This window comes from Erinaceus europaeus, chromosome 9 (assembly GCF_950295315.1).
Source record: "Erinaceus europaeus chromosome 9, mEriEur2.1, whole genome shotgun sequence".
In the NCBI taxonomy this organism is placed as follows: domain Eukaryota; kingdom Metazoa; phylum Chordata; class Mammalia; order Eulipotyphla; family Erinaceidae; genus Erinaceus; species Erinaceus europaeus.
The window spans coordinates 113383327-113404628 of NC_080170.1; positions in this window are offsets into that span (position 1 = coordinate 113383327).

A 21302-nucleotide genomic window follows, 5' to 3' on the forward strand; every position below is an offset into this window, starting at 1 on the left:
AATCAGTTTTCCCCAGCACAAATGAGGCAATGGACTTTTCTTTTTGTCTGCTTTTATTTGTGATTAATAGTGGTTTACATGTTTGTCAGAGTACGAATTATAGGATATAGTTCTATACCACATCTAGTACCAAAGTTCCCCCTTTCTGCCAATGATAATCATAGTTCTCACAAAATCTTAGAGATACTTTGCTTGCTTGCTTGTTTGTTTTGCAAATTCATGTGTATCAGTTCTCTAGATTCCACATGAGTCGCTGTGGCATCAAATTGTAAAACTGGATTTTTGTCAGGCTGATAACAAACAGTCTCAGAGTTAGGCCAGAAAATTCTAGCTGAGCTTGAGTTTTAAGACATTTACAAGTGCAAAGACTAGATGCTGGCCATTCTGAATAAGGGTATCAGTAGACAAGACTCCACAGATGGTAAAACAAGAAGCTACCCTAAATGGTAGACAACCTTCTACCTCTGTTTACTCAACAGAACCCAATATCAACTGAAAGGTATATATAACCTATGAATTCACACTTAAGAGTGGCCCATTGATTTCCTCTTTGTTGACATGTCTTCCTCTCACTTTAAAAAAAAAATTTGTTTATTTATTCTATTTTGTTGCCCTTGTTGTTTTATTGTTGAAGTTATTATTGTTGTTGTTATTGATGTTGTCATTGTTGATAGGACAGAGAGAAATGGAGAGGGGAAGGGAAGACAGAGAGGTAGAGAGAAAAACAGACACCTGCAGACCTCCTTCACCACCTGTGAAATGACTCCCCTGCAGGTGGGGAGCCGGGGGCTCAAACTGGGATCCTTATGCCAGTCCTTGTGCTTTGTGCCACCTGAGCTTAACCTGATTCCTCCTGTTTCACTTTTAAGGCAGATGGTTCCTTTTTACTGTCTCTTCTCTTGGTGTCATTTCTTAACTTGTTTATTCCAATAAACTTTCTATTTCTTTTGTTGCATATGCCTTATTATCTCTATCTCCAGGCCCTTTTTCATCACCAGCCAGAAGGTAGTAAACATGTCTTCATGAATGAAATCATCTAGTGTTCAGGGCCCTTTGGCCCTAATCTTCCTTAACAATTTTGAACACAAAGACAGTAGGTGTAAGTCATCTCATCATCCACAAAAATTCTGTGTCAGCTTCCCCCTAGCCACCCACAATTCTCACAAAGTCTAAGAGATGATTGGCTACCATTTTTTTTTTTGCAAGTTCTAGCCACCTATCTTCCACTTATGAGTGAAGCTATCTAGTAATTGTCTCTCACGAGGCAATAGATTTTATTAATTTGTACACAGACTGGAAATGCCTACTTGTTCTCTATTTCAGTATGTGGGATAGAGGTATGAGTTATCAAAGAAAGAGAATGGGGACTCTTCATATGATGAAGTCATGAGCTGGGTACATGACAAAATCAAATGTGCTTGCGTATAGATTTCTCCCATAAAAAATTTACCATGCCCCTATGACTACAAGTCTGTAAATCAGCATTTCCTTTGTGAACTGGCATTGAATTTAAAAAGAAAATAAGAGAAAAGAAAAGAAGGGGAAGTGAAAGAAGAGAAAAGAAAAGCTAGTTGTGGAAAAACCCTGATTTGGGGTAATATTTATTTTTGAGATAATGACAGCAGCTTCTTTTGTAACCCACAGTGCCTTCACTGACCTTTGCACATGTATTGACAAAAGTCTGCTCTGGACATTTTGGGAGGGATTGTCATTCATTACTAACGCATTCATTCTACAGCACTAAAATCTTAAATGTTGAGTGAATGTTAGTGAATTACAGCTTTTCCAGTTTATTTATCAGACTTTAGTGATATCATACAATTGATCTAAATGAAACAGGTCTTTGTCAGACCTGTTTTCTTAAATCAAATTCTGTTTTGCCTGCCTTGAAATGATGATAGTCTAGTTTTTATGAAGCCATCAGATTCACTGGAATCATGAGTTTGTTGTCATGTGAGTGAATATTTAATAACTAAATGGTGGCAAGAATGATTTATTCCTTGAGTGAATACAGCTTGGGAGAAAGTTTTCAGGGAAAAGTGTGTCCCATTTTTTCTAGTGACTTATTTCACCTACTGCTTTCTCATGTGCATAAATGCACCACTGCCCTTCTAGATCTAAGGTAATCCCCCATTCCACTAGGTCTCACTTCCTTTGACTGTGTTCTCATATTCTTCCAGGACAACTACAGGAAGCAGAGACAAGAATCAATGATTAAATGATGTCTTATAATGTCAAGTTAAGGTGCAGACACACCTTGTTCCAGGGGGGTAACTTGGCACCTCACTTCTATAAATGCCATAACTTCATGAAACTTGTCCAGAGTAAAGCAGCCTAATTTGTGGTAACATCTGTGCCTGTTTGTAAACGTGGACAGAATTGTGGCCCGCAGTGCCCTACTGACTCTCTTCTTTAACTGTCAACCTCTTCCAAAACAGGCTTTTCCTTGTCTGGAGAGCCATTCTCCTCTCTCTTCTCCAGGGCTGCCATCCTGCCGAGTCTGTACTCTCACCAGCTGCCTATGACTATGACAGCTATGTTGTTGATGAAAGCAGATGGTCTTGAAATTTCTGAAAATCAGTAACATCTTTGCCACCCCCCACCTCTACCCTATGCTCTTGACTACAGTTTCTCCTTCAGGTAGTTAGGGTCAATTTCTTTTCATTTCTTTTCTATTCTTTCTTTTTTTTTTTTTTTAAAGCAAATCTGTACATGTTGATGCTCCCCCCACCCCCACCCCCCGCCCTTAACTAGCAGATGAAAAATCGTATACTACAAAAAATGTCCTTGCAGAATACATACAGGGGGACAGTATTAGGGCTTGATCCTAGAAAATCCAATGGCTGAAATGAATTTTGCTTGGCGTGGATTACTTAGGTTAAAATGAACAAGTAGTGTGTAGATTTTAAGCATTCGATGACTGAAGTTTCAAGCAGTGAGATGTGACTTGTGTAATGTGTGGGAAGAAGCAGGATCCAGTTAATTTTCATGGTTCAGAAAATACTCTTTTTTTTTGCTTATTTATTTATTATTATTATTATTTTACTAGAGCACTGCTCAGTTCTGGTTTATGGTGGTGTGAGGGATTGAATTTGGGACTTTGGAGCCTCAGGCATCAGAATCTCTTTACATAACTATTATGCTATTTACCCCTGCCATAGGAAATATTCTTTAAAGCAGTAATATACCATTGGATAATGTTTATTCCTATTGAATACAAAAGGACCTGAGAGAAAGTTAAGTATGATTGGATTAGAGAACATTCTTCCGCCAAAGCCACTCCAGAGCCAAAACAAAACAGGTGCTCTAATAGCTAGATGAGCTGGGACCCAGTCCAACTGGGCTGAGAAATCAAAATAGAAGGAATTGTTTTGGCTTGTCCCATGCAGGCAGGCAATGTGAACTGTCTCTCAAATGCAGTTAATGTGGTGTAAATTGTGTGTGACTTAAGCAGTTTAAGAAGGATTCTGGAAAAAGTCTGCAGAAAGGGGAAGAAACTGGGGAGGAGACGTGAGAAATGGTAGTTCCCTTGCAAGATTCAGCCAGCATGTAGTGAGTCAATGCCCCTGTCCAGGCCTACAAGGCTCATAAATTGATAGAATCCTTTGGGTTGGGTAAAAAGGATAAGTGGGGACTCTGCTTCCAGACTGCCACAGTCACAAGGTTATTTTTTGTGACCAGGGTAATTGTCAGGCTAGCCACGTGAAAGAGAGAGAGAGAAAGAGGGGGAGAGAGAGAGAGAGAGAGAGAATGATGCAGAAACCAAGCTCATGGCAGCAAGGAAATTCAAATCTTTATTCTTTAAATCTTTATTCATCCGAACACCCTAGAGTTGGGCCATAGCACACCTGGTTAAGTCACATGGCAAAAACTGCAATGGCTGGCCTCAGCCTCCTGGTCTGCCCGCACTCTTCTATAGGCTGGACAAGGACAGAGACAAGTCAGAAACAGAAGTGGCTTGACAATACCATACATGGTTAGGAAAGGGGCAGAGAAAGGTGAAAGGGGCTGGGATTGGTAGGGGGCTTCCTTAGCAACTGTTGCTAGGGGTTTAACTGGTAGGATTAATAATACCCTGCAGGGAATTAGGAAGGAGACCTTTAGTCATTTGTAAGACAAAGCAGAAGATTGATATGTAGATAATAAAAGGACTACCCATAGTATCAAGGAATGGAGCAGGGGGAGCTGGCTTAATGTTTTAAGGAATGCTGGGCTCCTGGAGGCATAAAAATGCAGGGTGTTTTGTGATGTAGGGAGTCTGATATGACATGGCAAACCTTTGGGGGTCCTGTGTCTCTTTATTAAACTCTCTCTCTCTCCCTTTGTTACTGTTGTTATCACCAGAGATTCTCCATTCTGGGTCAGTATTTTTCAAGTAGAAGGAAAGAGACAGAGGCAGCAAAACAGAAGAAGAGAGGGAAAGACATCACAGCACCAAAGCCTCCTTTGGTGTAACGGGAGCCAGGCTCAAACCTCTATAAATGACAAAGTGGGCCCCTGCCCCACTTTTAGGCGCAAAGCTTTGCAGGTGGTGAAGCAGGGCTTCAGGTCTCTCTCTCTCTCTATCTCTATCTCCCCCTTTGTTTCAATTTCTGGCTATCTAATAAATAAAAGACACTAATAAAAAAAAACTGGGCACTCTCAATTGAGCTATTTAACTAGCCCTTAACTTGTTTATAAACCAAATAAAAAGAAAAGAAAAATGACATTCCTTCATGTTTCTCTTCCCTAGCAGACAGTAGCTTCAAGTATAAAGGGAAATGTTTACACATTCAACAAACAATTTAACTGCACATTAAGCACAGGGACATTAGACTGTAGGTCAAATCAACTTGGCCCTTCCAGATCAACCTCTAAAGTCCACAATATTCACCAGTAAATACGTATTTGGAACAGATGTTGAATGTAGCTGGGGATGCACTAATGACCTGTGATCTAGATTATTACTGGAAGAGGCAGAGCCCTTGATGTATTTGAAAGTAGTGCTAATTCCTAAAGTGTATTTGGATTCCAAAGAATTTTGAAAGCATATGCAAACATACTTTATGTGTAATTGTCCTTGAAAGTAGGTAATTCTGGACTTGGAGGCAGCTGCTGGCATGAGAGCTCCAACAAGCAGTGGCTTATGACCTAGGACTCTCCAGAGAGGGTAGGAGACTGGGCTGTCAGCAGGAGGGTGAATAAGAGGTCCTAAGTGTGACACCAATGAGGGGTCCTATAGCTCATCCTCGGGTTAGAAAATGGAGGCCAGGAGGAAAAAGAAAGGAAATCTTTTGATTATTTCTGAAGCTCACCCCTCCCCGCAACCCCAGAATCAGCACCCAGGGGCTGGACAGCTGCTTTTCTTCTTTTTTTTTTCTAAGTGGCTGGAGCTCTATTTGAGTGACAAAATACCTGATCAATCAAAGCCTCACCCCTGCCTGGGAAAGACTACCTGGAGGTTTTTGGTTTTTTGATACTTCTTACAATGGCTGTCTTTGCTCAGGCTGCCTGAGCTAATTCAGAGCCATCCAAGCTGCATACTAACTGTTAGGGTTTTTTACTATATTCTATTTTATTATTACTGTTATATATACATGTGTCCCTTTTCCCCCCTACTTCTTCAGGTTGACCAAAATTAAATGTTATTGTTTTTTCCATTGCTAGGTGACTGTCTATCCTATCCATTGTAAGAGGAACTTGTTTCACTCTACCTCCTCCCTCCACTCTCTTTTTTCCCTCCTTCTAGCTAATTAAAAAAAGATTTTAAAAAATGTTAACAAACATATGAAAAATTGCTCCAGGTCACTGATTGTCAGAGAAATGCGAATAAAGACAACATTGAAATACCACCTCACTCCTGTGAGAATGGCGTATATCAAAAAGAACAGAATCAACAAATGCTGGAGAGGCTATGGGGACAGAGGAACCCTTCTGCACTGCTGGTGGGAAAGTATATTGGCCCAGCCTCTGTGGAGAGCAGTCTGGAGAACTCTCACAAAGCTAGATATGGATCTTCCATATGACCCAGTAATTCCTCTCTTGGAGATATACCCCAAGGACTCCATAACACTCAACTATAAAGATATGTGTACACCTATGTTCATAGCAGCACAATTCATAATAGCTAAAACCTAGAAGCAACCCAGGTGCCTAATAAGAGATAAGTGGCTGAGAAAGCGGTGGTATATATACACAGTGGAATACTATGCATCTATTAAAAACAATGAACCCACCTTCTCTCACCCATCTTGGATGGAGCTAAAAGGAACTATGTTAAGTGAGCTAAGTCAGAAAGATAAAGATGAGTATGGGATGATCCGACTCATAAACAGAAGTTGAGAAAGAGTAACAGAAAGGGAAACTCAAAGAAGGATCTGACTAAATTTGGAGTAGGGCACCAAAATAAAAACCCTGGGTTAAGGGTGAGGGTGGATGTTCAGCTTCATAGGGTGGGTAGGGAGGGGAGGGAGGTGGAATGGAATACAGTCTTGGTGGTGGGAATGGTGTTTATGTACACTCCTATTAATTTGTAGTCATACAAATCACTATTTCAGTAATATGAGCGGGGAAATACTGATTGTCTCAAACTTTTTAAAACACAGAATGAATCTTTTTAATACATAGGCTGAGTCTTTGATATGTTGACCCTCTTAAAAGCTTAGTCCAGGGAGAGCAGAAGCAACCTGTGGCATAGCTATATACAAATCTTCTTCTTCTAGCGTTTGCCCTTTTTCCGCAGCCAGTCAACAGCATCAGGTTGAGCCTGATGTAAAGTTTCGAGACCTCCTTTGAATCGCAGTCATTGACTATGTGGGTCATAATCTGTCTGGAGCCGCAGGGGCAGTTCGGGTTGTCTCTGGCTCCCCAGCGATGGAACATAGCGGCGCACTGGCCATGGCCTGTTTGATAGCGATTGAGGAGGGCCCAATCATAACGTGCTAGGTCAAAGCCGGGTTGACGCTTGCAGGGGTCTGTGATGAGGTGTTTGTTCTTTACCTCAGCTGACTCTGTTTCCAAGAGTCTGGAACAGAGAAGTTCAGTGTAGGCATAGGAGACCAGATTGGATGACGAGATGTCAAGCGTTGGACAGAGTGGTCGAAGATATCCGCGTATATTGGCAGGTCTGGTCGAGTGTAGACGTGGGAAATGAACTTAGATGATACCGCATCCCGACGAATATCTGGCGTGGCGATGTTGCTAAGAACTGGCAGCCATGGAACGGATGCCAAAGGACATAAAATATGGTAATGGTGTGTATGACAGAGCAAATCCTAACAAAGGGATTTTTCAAAGTTAACCCAGTTGCCAAACAATGTGATTATAGCAATAACTAGCAATTATCTTCTTAAACCCTAAGACAGCAGGAACCTCCCGCTTCATCTATAGAGCCGTATTTCCCCCAATCATGGAATAATTTTTGGGGTAGGGCTCACTTTCCTTCATGCTTCTCTCAAGTCATACCAAATTATACTGCATCCACCGATCCCAACCGAATCAATGTAACGAGTCCCACCTCAGCATGCTTCACTTAAGACTGTGTCCAGAGACATCAGGCATAGAAAGTCAACCCTTCAGCCTCATTGCTCGGGTGAGACCTTTCCTTTCATAGGATTCTCTAATTCCATTCCAGGAGGTTTACTTCCTAACAAAGTCCCAAAACCTAGATATAGACCAGATCCCCTTAGAGCATGTGTTCACATGTATCCATAAACTGGGGCAAAATATATACCTGAAAGCAAAAATACAAAATAGTCTGTAGTGAGTCAGTATCAAGTTTATAACGAAATAGTGTCTACTTAGACTTAGATACCCTCCTCACCTACTTCCTATTACTGTTCTCTCACTCACTCCAAAGCTAACCTTAGCAAAGTAAGGACTGCAAAAGCTGAATAAGGGCAAGAGACTGACATACTTTAATGATGACTTTAGTCACTATCAGGCCACCCCATCAGCTAGGGCCCTAGTCAGGCAGTCCTGAGATTCCCAAACAGACATGATGGGCCTAGACATCAAATAAATGTCTTTCTCCTTCATTACTGGTAATCTCTATCAGGAACAACACAATAGAAGACTTTGTGGTCCCCCACAGGATCTTGCTCTTATCATGGATCAACAATGGTAGAGAATGGTCCACCCTCCGAAGGGAGGATGGACAACATACTCTATGCTACATCTGAGGAAAATGGGTCGATATTGGGGCAGCCTGGAATGTTCTTACTCATGACCACAAAATGTGAGTTCAGATCTAGAGGGATGCAGACATGGCATAGGCTCCTAAGCTGAATATGGGCCCCAGATCACATTAAATCGATGGGGTTTAAAGTCAACAATATTTATACCCGTTTCCCATATTAGGGAACTACTCAGAAGAAGAGTAAAAATAAAAGATTCCAAGTCTTTATAAATATTTTTCCTCTCTCTTATCTTTACCTTTCCTAGTCAGGTCCTTATTCATGAATGTGTCTGTGTCTGTATCTTTGTGTGCATACAGATGCTTTCGTGTACACATGGGGTGGTGTCTTTTTGTGTCTGTATCTTTGTGTGCACACAGATGCTTTCGTGTACACATGGGGTGGGGACACCAACAGGATGGGATCATGGTGGAACTAAAGTGACTTAAGGAAATAAAGTTGTGCTCAACAACAGACAGGCAATAAAGATTATGTGTAAAGAAACAAACCTTTTGGCTTCAATATAAATGGAAGCTGTTGGTTTTCCAGGAAGATACATACATCAAGCTGTGTATGTTTATTGCTCACAGTGTTATTTCATGTCAAATTGTGCACATAATAGATCTGTTTTTGGCCATGACAAATAAGGTTATTTACTATTTGACACTGCTGTCCCCTCAAGAGAAGCAATGAACACTAGTCTTTTACAAAACTCAGAATGCACTGGCTCACTCCACTAATGCTCACAACCAGTGTTTATGCATAATACTTAACATACAACCAAGCACTGATTTGAGTTTTTGAATATGAACATAAATGAAGTAATGTTCAGTTCCTAAGACACTCAGACAGACACCTTGTGCTAAAAATCTATATCCCTCCCACATATTTTTTACCATATGGGATAAACATTATATTTGAAAGATCCAACCAACAAGGTCTCACTTTGGAATGGTCAGTCAACAGTTGACCAGTCTTCTCCTCTTAAAGACAAATTTGCATGTGACACAGATACTGATTTCTATTCTCCATTGTGTCAGAGAGCAGGTATGATGAACTTGAGCATACACTGGAAGTAGAACTGTATTAGACCAAATTATCAGCCAGTTCTTATATTTCAATAGAGGTTTGTAGATCCTTACAGAATAGAATTTCAAGCAAATTTATATTATGTAGATCTATTGACTCTGCATATTTTACTTTGTTTATTATTTTTTATGATAAAACTACCCCTTCCTTCTCTTAGATGGGACTGTTAGCATTTTCAAATAGTTTCTGCTTTTACTTATTCAGCCATCTCTATAATGAAACCACAATGCCAAGAACTGGTGGCAGGAATTAAGGATGAAGGATCTTATCCCACCACTTGCTTAGTTCGATATTATTTTCCCCAAGAATATCTTAGCTTCTTTCATTTGAAGAAGTGCATTTGTTGGGGGGGTCAGTTGGTGTTGGCTTAGTTGAGCGCATGTGTTACAATGTGCAAGGACCCAGATGTTCAAGCCCCCAATCCCCACCTGCAGGGGAAGGCTTCATGGGTGGTGAAGCAGTGTTGCTGGTGTCTCTCTGTCTCTGTTCCTCTCTATCTCTGTTCCACTCTATCACCCCCTTCTCTCTTGATTTCTGGATGTCTCTGTCCAATAAATAAAGATGATTTTTTTTAAAGAAATGCATTTAGGGGAATATTTTGCTATATATATGCAAAGTTTTTACTTACATTATAAATTATATTCTAAATGCTGCCCCTTGAATTCATTTTTGTTTCCACCAAGATTAGTGCTGGTGCTCAGTATCTGCAGGATGACTTCACTACTCCCAGTAATAATTTTTTCCACTTCTTTCCTTTTATTTTTTTTAAAATTATAAATACAGAAATAAATTGGGTGAGAGGGGGGATGAAAAGGAGAGAGAACACCTGCAGTCTGCTCCACTGCTCATGAAGCTTCCCCACTCAAGTACCAGTGTTATGTCTGGTTCTTTCTCTTTCCTCCTGTCATAAATATATAAATAAAGGGTGTCCAGCGGTAGCGCAATGGGTTAAGCACACGTGGCGCAAAGCACCAGGACCAGCGTAAGGATCTCGGTTCTAGCCCCTGGCTCCCCACCTTCAGGGGAGTCAATTCACAAGTGGTGAAGCAGGTCTCTCTCCCCTTCTCTGTCTTCCCCTCCTCTCTCCATTTCTCTCTGTCCTATCCAACAACAACAACATCAATAATAACTACAACAATAAAACAATAAGGACAACAAAAGGGAATAAATAAATAAATATTTTAAAAATACATAAATAAATAGATAGATAATAGATAGACAAATAAATAAATAAGTAAATACATTTTTTTAAAGGCCTGCACTGGGGATTCATATCCTGGTCCTCAGGTACGGTAACTTGTGCACTTCTCTGGTTACTCCACAGCCAGCCTTCTGCCTCTCTGCTAAATTTTTAAAAGAACAAAGCCAACAGAAATAAAGTAAAACTCTGGAGGATTAGGTTTCTTCTGTTTCAAGATGTTGTGCAGAAGGAATGGCATGGAGATTAAACATCAGTGTTACTCTAAAAGCAATCATCTGTAAAATTTTGCTTCTCACTACATTATTGCCTTGGAAAATTCAGTCACTTGATTTCTCTTTCTTTTCTTTCTTCATGTTTCTTTTTTTTTTTTTAAATGATCTTGAGCATATAATTTTATTTAACTTTTGTGGAATTGATTGGTCTGCTCACTAGTCTGGGTTCTACTCCTTTTATAAAAATAACATGGGGAATTGCCAGCAAAGCATTTGGGATTCACAGCTTTCTTTGGCCTCAATCTTTATCACAGTTTTAGCACTAGGCATGCTTCAGGGCACTAACTTTTTTTATGCAAAGTGTTGTTCATTTTCTTCAGACATTGACCTTCTCTAGAGCATTTTCTTCAGACATTGACCTTCTCTAGAGCATTTTCTTCAGACATTGACCTTCTCTAGAGTATTTTCTTCAGACATTGACCTTCTCTAGAGCATTTTCTTCAGACATTGACCTTCTCTAGAGCATTTTATTCAGACATTGACCTTCTCTAGAGCATTTTCTTCAGACATTGACCTTCTCTAGAGCATTTTCTTCAGACATTGACCTTCTCTAGAGCATTTTCTTCAGACATTGACCTTCTCTAGAGCATTTTCTTCAGACATTGACCTTCTCTAGAGCATTTTCTTCAGACATTGACCTTCTCTAGAGGATTTTCTTCAGACATTGACCTTCTCTAGAGCATTTTCTTTAGACATTGACCTTCTCTAAAGCGATATTTCAGTTGCCCACTGTAACTAACTAACTTCACAAGTCACTTCATTCCTTCCCTCCTTGAGTCTTCTCACTTCAGTCTTAATTAGAGATAAAGATGTTTACCTTTTATTCTTGAGAATTTTCATTCATCTATGTGAATGAAGCCCAAAATTGGGCCCCTGGATGGGGAGACATTTGTGATGCAGTGCATGACACCTTAGCGTTGCATGGCTATTACGGTTTACAGAGCATCCTTTTTCTAACTATAAAATCCTTTGTGTTGGACAGCTTCTCCTTATTCTTTAATTTTGGATTAGTTATTTAATAATGACTAGATATATTGTAAGATAACAGTGGTACAATTCCTTACAGTTTCCACCACTAAAGTCCCATGTCCCATCCCCTCCATTGGAAGCTTTTCTATTCTTTATCCCTGTGGGTGTTTGTACCAACATTCTTTATGGGGTGTAGAAAGTGGAAGGTCTGGCTTCTGTAGTTGCTTCTCCACTGGACATGAGTATTGGCATGTTGATCCATATCCTCAGCCTATTTCTATCTTTCCCTAGTGGAGTAGGACTCTGGAGAGGTGAGACTTCATGACACATTGGTGAGGTCATTGTTGGACATCTTGAAGCACCCTTTTATTTGCTAGATGGGAAACTACTCAGGTCATGAGTTGCTTAAGAAAGTTAGAATTCTATATTTACTTGGATAGTTTTTTGGCATGGTTGGTAAGGTTTATTTTTAAGAATTCATTTATTTGTTGCTATGCCCTAAGGACAGTCAGAGGGAGAGAGAGAGAGAGAGATATAGCAGAGCAAAACTCAACTAGCATATGGTGGTGCTAGTTGGGGCCTCAACTATGAAAACCCTTTGTCCTGCCATGCAGAACTATTTTCTCCCGCCTAAACTGGTAAGATTTAATGAGTGATATTAAAATATCTATATCATACATAGCTTTCACAGTAGTAACCAATCAGAACACCCCATGGATGGAGCATCCCTGCTAAACTGTGTATTAGCACTTAGTTAATGAATTACTGGCTGTCAGAAAAGTCATGACATTATTTTTTATGCAAACAGTGCCTCATAACTTTACCAACAACCCGATAATAAGTGGTGGTAGCACTGAAGGAATTAAGACTGTAAAAGAGTGTGTGGGCATTGAGTTGAAGCATGCTCAAGGCAAATGCATAGTTATTTATATATCTGCCACCAAGGTTATTGCTGGGGCAAGGTGCATGTTCAACCCCACTGTTTCCAGAGATATATGTTTTGATAGAGGGTGAGAGACACAAAAGAGATAAAGGAAGAGAGATAGAAAGAGAAACAGAGAGATGGAGAGACAGCTGCAACACTGCTCCACTACTAGTGAAGCTTTGCCCAACAGGTAGAGATCGATCAGGCACTTAAAGTTGGGTTCTCAAGTATGGTAAAAATATGCTTTCTACAAAGTGAGCCATCACTTTTTGTTTTATTTTATTTTATTTTTTGCCTCCAGGGTTATTACTGGGGCTCAGTGCCGCACTATGAATCCACTTTCTGAGATATGTTGATCTATAAAATCCACTGCTCCTGGAGGCCATTTTTCCCCATTTTTGTTGCCCTTGTTGTTATTGTTCTTATTGTTGTTGTTATTCGATAAGACAGAGAGAAATCAAGGGAGGAGGGGAAGACAGAGGAGGAGAGAAAGATAGACACCTGCATACCTGCTTCACCACTTGTGAAGTGACCCCCTTGCTGGTGGGGAGCTGGGGCTCCAACTGGGATCCTTATGCCTGTTTTGGCACTCCGCGTCATGTGAGTTCAACCCACTGCACTGTTGCATAGAGCTGTAACACTGGAGAGCTAAAACACAGATTTTTTTCCCATAACACTCTCAACAACACTTTCCCTTGAATATTTACTTGTAATCAGCAAACCTCAGACCTTGGGGCTTGGAAATAGTTGTTTAAAGCTGATTGTACATAACATAACATTGAAGATGTGTTGTTCTCAATTTGGTGAAGGCTGGGCTTTAATCTGGGTCTTACACATGGCTAAGCAGCACACTTTCCTTTTTTTAAATATTTATTTATTCATTCATGTGCTGCCCTTGTTGTTTTATTGTTGTAGTTATTATTGTTATTGATGTTGTTGTTGTTAGCTAGGAAAGAGAGAAATGGAGAAAGGAGGGGAAGACAGAGTGGGGATGAGAAATATAGACACATGCAGACCTGTTTCACTGCTTGTGAAGTGACCCCCCTACAGGTGGGGAGTCACGGGCTCGAACCGGGATCCTTCAGCCAGTCCTTGCGCTTTGCACCACCTGCGTTTAACCTTTTGCACTACCGCTCGACTACCAGCAGCACACTATCCAACTGAGCTATTCTGCTGGCCTTGTTTTTAATAACTTAGCAGGCTGGACTGGACACATGGGTGCCAGTGTGAAGATCTGTAGTTTGGAGTCAGCCTCGTCAGCATAATGCCCTTTTCCCCAAGGTCTCTATTACTTTCTTTTCATATGTAACCCTTAAATCCCTACCTGAAAACAAAATAGATTTTGGAGATCTGCATCCCCCATCTTTTCAGGTTGCTAGCACCTGCAAATAAACTTGTTTACCTCTTGAAATGAAAAATCCACAAGCAAAAAGAATGAATGAACCCGTTAACAAGAAATGAACAACTCCCTGCCCTACGTGCAGCCTTGCCTCCTTTTTTGGTTACATTTGAACTGTAACACTGGAGAGATGAAACACAGATTTTTTTCCATAACACTGTCACCAACACTGTCCCTTGAATATTAACTTGTAATCAGAAAACCTCAGACCTTGGCGATTAGAAATAGTTGTTTAAAGCTGATTGTGCATAACATGACATTGAGAATGTGTCGTTTTCAAAGTTAGATTGGGGTGTCTTGTGGTTCTGTTAAACATCATCTACAACTTTTGGACCCCAAAAGTGGACAAGCAAAAGGCAGTTTTACAGAGTAAGAGAGGTCTCCCTGGGTCTTCACAGAATTCACTCAGCTGCTAAATATCTTCTTCCTTTAAAAAGTAGCATGCAGTTTATTCTCTTCGGTAATATTTGTGTGTGATCTTGATCATTCTTAGTCCAATGAATGGGGCAGATGTGTATTATTATAAAGCTAACTTGGCTGGAAATCTCTGAATTGTTGATTGTGCCCTTGACATTTTCATTTTCGTTTTCATCCAAGTTTGATCCTGGCTATAAGGATATTTGCTGTTCATGGGCTTACTCTTTTAAGTCTTTCTTTCCTTCCTTGAAAACACAGGCAAAGCCCTTCTAATTAAAAGTGTGTTTGGATGTGAAACCCAGAGTGGCAAGCAAAGGGACCATATCTGCTTCTTTTAGTGTCCTGTCATTTAGATACATTTCAGGGGACTCCTAGGCTCCAGTTCCCCCCCCCCCCCCCAGCTATACAGCTGTACTAATTTGATATATTGCTTCACCATATCCCAGCAGCCCTGCCTGGTTAGGAACTGAGGGTGGGTAAAGATGGTTTATAGAGACAATAACAACAGAAATGTCCTCTCAGAGACAGGCAAATAATTCCCTCTCTGCTCTAGTCCAATACTATTTCCCTTAATCTTTTTAATGTTCAAAAAGCTTCTGCTTCCTCTGTCCTGAAAGCTATTTTCTCCCTAGAAGGTTAATATACCGAAGGCAAAGCAGGACTATTATTCCTGCCCCTTTGGACAGGCACCCTCATTTCTTGGGTCTCATTTGGCACTATATGGAAATGTCTTAGTGCTGAAAGACATGATTTATATTTCCTAGTTATCTAGGTGAAGCTAAGGTCCCAAGCTGCTTTATGGAAGGGTCTTTTAAGACAGAACCAAGCTGGATACCTGGATTTTACTGAGTCTCTTGTTTACTGGGCAGGACTACTGCTGTCTCAGTAACTGAATCACTCAACTCGAGTCCTTTATTAGCTTTTCGATCCCAGTCTTCCCATACTTTCACAAGGTTCACCTCTTACCCTTCTAAGTTCTTATGCTGAATTTCCTAGCTTTTCTTTTTTAACTACTCTGGGAAATACCTCACCTAAGTTTCTGGACCCCACTCCACACTGCTGACACTTTTTCTCTTTGACTACTGCCATTCATGAGAAAGATGGTGTTAGAGCCGTTTGATTTAGTTGATATCAGCAGAGGCAGTATAAAAGCATAAGGGATCGAAAGGAGAAGCATTAAGAAATTAGGTAACATAGTACTTAAAAAAGACTTACTTTCATAAATTCTTCAACAATTTAAGTCCAATGTCAGAATTCAATCAGTATATAAGTTAGAAACGTTAAATACTTAAAGAGATATATACTGAAAATTAAAATCTAGACAGTTAAAGAACTTGAAATATTCTATTTTTGCACTGGCATACTGAATGAATACTGCATTGTATGATTATGAGATAGCAGTAGTCTACCACTACAGCATAATTTTTAATAGCCAAAACTTGGAAACAACCCACATGTCCAATGACAGATGAGTATATGTAGATATATATATATTAGGAAGTACTACTCACTAGCTAAAAATGATGATGTATATCATTTGCCTCATCTTGGGTGGAACTGGAAGATATCATGTTGTTGTTTTTGACGGGTTATGTTGTTTTCGCCGGGCTGGCTTCACGGGTGGGTAACAGATGACCAGGGACTCATGGTTGAGCTGTATGCAGTATCTCTTTATTCATGCAGGACACAGCACAATCTAAGACGAGCTAAGCTGAACTCAAGGTACAGTACCGTAAAACTCACAATGCTGTCTTTATATATACTTGCCAAGTAAGGTGGAAACAGGATGTGACATAGAGAGGGTGGAGAGAAAAGTGACTGGTGAAAATCAGAGTGTGACAAAGAGGGGGCAGATTAGGCAAGAATCCTATCACTGAACCACAAATGCCCTGGAGGGAGGGTGGAACTTGTTAACAGTGGTTATGTAAATAGAATGAAGTGGTTATGTAAATAGAATAGTGTTAAGCAGGGGGGATTTAAACCAAATGAAACAGAAGGGGTCTCATGCATACCAACATCATGTTAAATGAAATAAGCCAAAAAAAGAGAAAAATAAATACTGAATGATCTCACTTACATGTGGAACTTAAGGAAAACAAAGACAAAGAAAGAAAACACAATGTATTAGTGCGTGGTATATTACACTAATGCAAGGGACTCTGGGAAAGGAGAGGGAAGAAACTGGTGGAGGGAAACTTGAGAGGTCCAATTTCATGATGCACAGGGAGATGAGTAGTTAATTGCACCCATGTTTCTACAACTGCACTATAAACCATTAACACCCCAATTAAAAAAAAAAAGGAGGTGAAAGTCAACTAGCAGATGGTTTACTTTCCTAAATCCCTCACATCATGCTGTTAGTGCCTAGTCTGCTGATTCACAAGGCCAGCCATGGTGGAGGTTACATCAATTTGGAAACTTTCAGCTGCATGATAGAAACTGAAGTCAGACTATATTAAACAAAAAGGCCATGAGATGGTATCAAGAATTCTCTTGAAACTAAAGACTTAGGAGTCTTTGAAATTAAGGTTAGTAGAACTCTTAGGACTCACTCACTTTGTTATTTATTTTAAAATTATCTATTTTTTTTCTCCTCATAGATCTGCTTCTCATTTTTCCACGAAATGATACAAGAGTTTGTTTTCATAAATTATCTTAAAAGAAATCAGTTATTTCCTTTACTTCTCCAAACTCCCATGGAAGAAATTGGTTTTTATGCCATGTTTTGTGAGATATTCACTCTTGAACTTATCTTAAGGGAAGATGGAACTAATCAAGCTGACAATGTGGGCTTAACTTGCTATCATGTCGTGTGATCATGAAACAAGGCCATACAATTTTGATAAGGGGCTTCTGCAGTTCTCATTCCACAGAGAGGACATATAATTTAAAAAAAAAAACCCTCTTAAACAACTGGTTCTTATTTTTCTTCTTTTCACTCTTGTAAAATCTTCAATGCTTCCCCCTTTTCTGTCTCTATATTACTTTTTAGGACACTCAAAATAAAAGTAACCAAGATAATTTGATTTGTTCCATTCGTACTGCACATCTAATACATCTTTGTCTTTATTTTCAGTAACCATCTGTCCTCTCTTTTTTATATAAAACCAACTCCTCTACTTAATTTTTCATTCCAATTTTCTCTCTCTTACTCAGGGCCTTCTCTCCTCCTGCTCTATCAATTTCTCCTTTTATTGTATTATCTCCATCAACTTACAAACAAATCATAAAACATTTATTTAAGCAGCCCTACCTTGACCTGCATGCTCCTCTAGCTATAATTCCATCACTTTATTCCTCTGGCAAAGTCCCCTTTGAAAAGTTATTTATATTTTACTTTTCTCTCCTGAATCTCCTCCTGTCAAACTCTCTTCCCTACTGCCTTTTCAATCACAGCCACCAGTGACTTTAAAGTTGTCAAATTCACAGGTAAATTTCAGGGTTTTTTTTTACTTTAACTATCAGTAGCATTTATCATCATTGATCATTGGTCCTTTCTTAAAAATACTTATTGGTTAAATAGTTTAGTGAGTAAGAGAATGAGAGGATATATATATATATATATATATATATATTATATAATATATATATATATATCCATATATCCAGAGTATTATTTTCATGTGCAGTTCTGTAGATCAAACTCAGTACCTCACATATTCAAGCTCATGCTCTAAACACTGAGACACATTCCTGGCTGCCATTCTTCTTTCTTTGAACACTTTTATTTTAAATGAGGACATACTTTGTTAATTCAATATAAGTAGTCAGCATGCATTCTATATGAAATACTACCAAGATCCACTAAATGCTCTTTGGTCAAAATATAGATAACAGGGGCTGGGAGTTAGCTAACTTTGGCAGAGAACACACTTAACCATGTATGAGGGCCAAAGTTTAAGTGCCCAGTACCTCATAGGAATACCATGATAGGCACCAGGGAAAGCTCCAAGAGTAGTTTAGCAGTGCAGTAGTCTCTCTCTTTCTCTCTTTCTTATCTTTCCCAGTCTCTCTCTACTTGAAATTACCACCGAGAATAAGGTAATTGTATATATACAAGACTCAAATGGGGAAAAAATACTGAGAAGCATTTGAAATACATTCTAATTTTTTAAAAATATATGAACTATGAGTTGTGTTTTTCACAATGTTATAGATGAGAGTTACAGATAATAAATAAAGTGAGAAGTTTACTAAATCGATATTCCTTCAGGAAGGATTTTAACTATACTTTTCTCAGCTATCTGGATATATTCTCTTATTTCTACTGTATAAGTCACTACTTAAGATCTGTAACTCCCATTGCATAGAAAAGTATCACATCACCAATTCAGAGAGCAGACTGACAGTTACTAGAGAGGGAAAAGAATCAAGGGGCAAGTAAAACCAGTGGAAAAGGTAGACTGCATGATATAGCTGGAAACTGGACTTTTTGATGGTGCTCATGATGCCGAATTGTACAGATGTCTAAGTGAAATGCTGGAAATGCTGTACACATGTCGGGCCTTAAGCCAGCACCGCACCCCCCCCACCCCCTCCATCCTCCATTGCTGACACTATGGCCTATTTACATAATCGTGGTTTTGCCTGAAAGATCTCCACCTTTGATCTATCTTCTTGCTACTTCGAGACCCACCCTGCCTGCAAGGTATTAATTAATCCCACTGGTTAAAACCATTGCAACAATTACTAAGGAAGCTTCCACCTTCCCAGCATGCCTTTTGTCTTTCTCCACCCCCTTACTAGCCATTTTCATTTCCTACTTGCCACTTCTGGTTTTATCCTATAAAGCCACTTCTGTTTCTGGTTTCTCTCTCTTCTTCTTTCCTCTTTCTGTGTCCCGACCTAGAGGAGGGCAGGCATGCCACTATGGTTTGGTGCCACGTGGCTTAACCTCCTGTGCTCACACTCGACTCTGGGGCTCCTGCATGAGTAAAGAATTATATTATCATGCCGCCAAGACTTCCTAGTCTGAATCCTGCGACACAAGCCCGGCATACACATGCAATTTATATTTTGTTACAAACAATTGTTACCGCAATAGAATAAGTGTGGGAACCATATCCAAAAAAAAAAAGATGCCCTATTGATTAGATGATTTTTATATGGGTTAATAACCAAAGGTTATTAACCAATATACATGAAGAGCCCATATTTTCCCCAGTCCTGGAACCTCTAGAGTGGGGCTCATTTTCCTTCATGCTTCTCTCAATTCATACCAAAGAGATACGGCATCTGCTGATCCCAATCTAAGCAATGCAACCAGTACCACCTTGGCATGCTTCACTGCAGAATGTGTCCAGGGACATCAGGAGTGGAATGCCAACACTTCAGCTTTATTACTCTGATGAGACCTTTCCTAGCTCTTAAAACTCCTGAATTCTATTTCAGGTGGTGCACTTATTAACAAAACCTCAAAACCTATATATAGACCAGGGCCCATGGAATAAGGAATATGTACATGTACACATAAGTTAGGGGAAACATATACCTTTAAAAAAAAGTGCACAATAGTTTGCAGAGAGTCAATAAATGAAGCAAGAAATCAGAAAGACCTAAAAAGACACCTTAAAATACCTAATGAAACAGTTTTTATTTAGACTTAGATATCCTCCTCATCTACCTCCTATTACATGTCCTTTAATCACTCCGATGCTAACCTTATCAAAGTAAGGACTACAAGAGCTGAATAAATGCAAGAGACTCGCATACTTTAATGATGACTCTTTAATCACTACTAGGCCACCCCATCACCTGGGGCCCTACTCAGGAGCTCCTGGAATTCCCCCACAGACAACACAGACATGATGGGCCTACACCTCTAAAAGATCCCTCTCACCACTGTCACTGTTCATCTCCATCAGGAACAACATAATGGACCCCTTTGTGGGCTGTTACAGGATCTTGCCCTCATTGTCGATCAACAATGATAAGGAATGTTCCATTCTCCGAAGGGAGGTTGGACAACATACTCCACCTACTACCCAAGGAAGAGGGGTCCTGAAATTAGTGCAGCCTGGTATGTTCCTAGACATGACCACAGAATGTGAGCTCAGACCTACAGGGAGGCAGAGGATACATAGGCTCTTATGCTGACTAAGGGCCTCAGATCAGATCAGTGGGGTTTACAGTTAACAATACTTATATACTTTCCTCATATTTGGGAGCTACTCTCTTTCCTGATCCACCTTTCTAGTCCTTTTTCCAACTATTACACCATCTCCCCAGACAATAACCTTGATTTACCTGCATAGGAGATGTTAGGCACAGGCATAAACTAGTAAAGTTATGGGCCCCCTGGAATATACCTAAAATAGATCTACTAGGTTTTTCCAAAACAGAGATCTAAAATCTTCATCTGCAATATTCTTACCTTTAGGTTCATGATTAGTCCCCAATTTGTTCAGCTTTATATATTAACTCTTTTTCAGCCCCCAGGTTCCAGATGCTACCATGATGCCAATCAGACTTTCCTGGGCAGACAAGTCCACCATGTGTTCTGGAGCCCCACCTCCCCAGGTCCCTGCCTCACTAGGGAAAGAGAAAAACAGGCTGGGAGTATGGATTGACCTGCCAATGCCCATGTTCAGCAGAGAAGCAATTTAAGTCTGTGTTTGTCTTGTTGGGTCAGGTGGGATTCTTTCAAGCAGCATATGGTTGAATTGTGTTTTCTGTTCCATCCTCCCACTCTGTGCCTTTTGATGGGTGAGTTTAATCATTGACATTTATTAAGAATTTAAGGTACTTCAGTGCCATTATTCAACATTTTTTTATTTGCTCTGATATATGGCAAGTATTATGATGATGTTCTTATTTACAAGAGGTCTTTTAGAACCTCTTTCAGGGCAGGCTTAGTGATGGTTGCCTCCTTTAACTG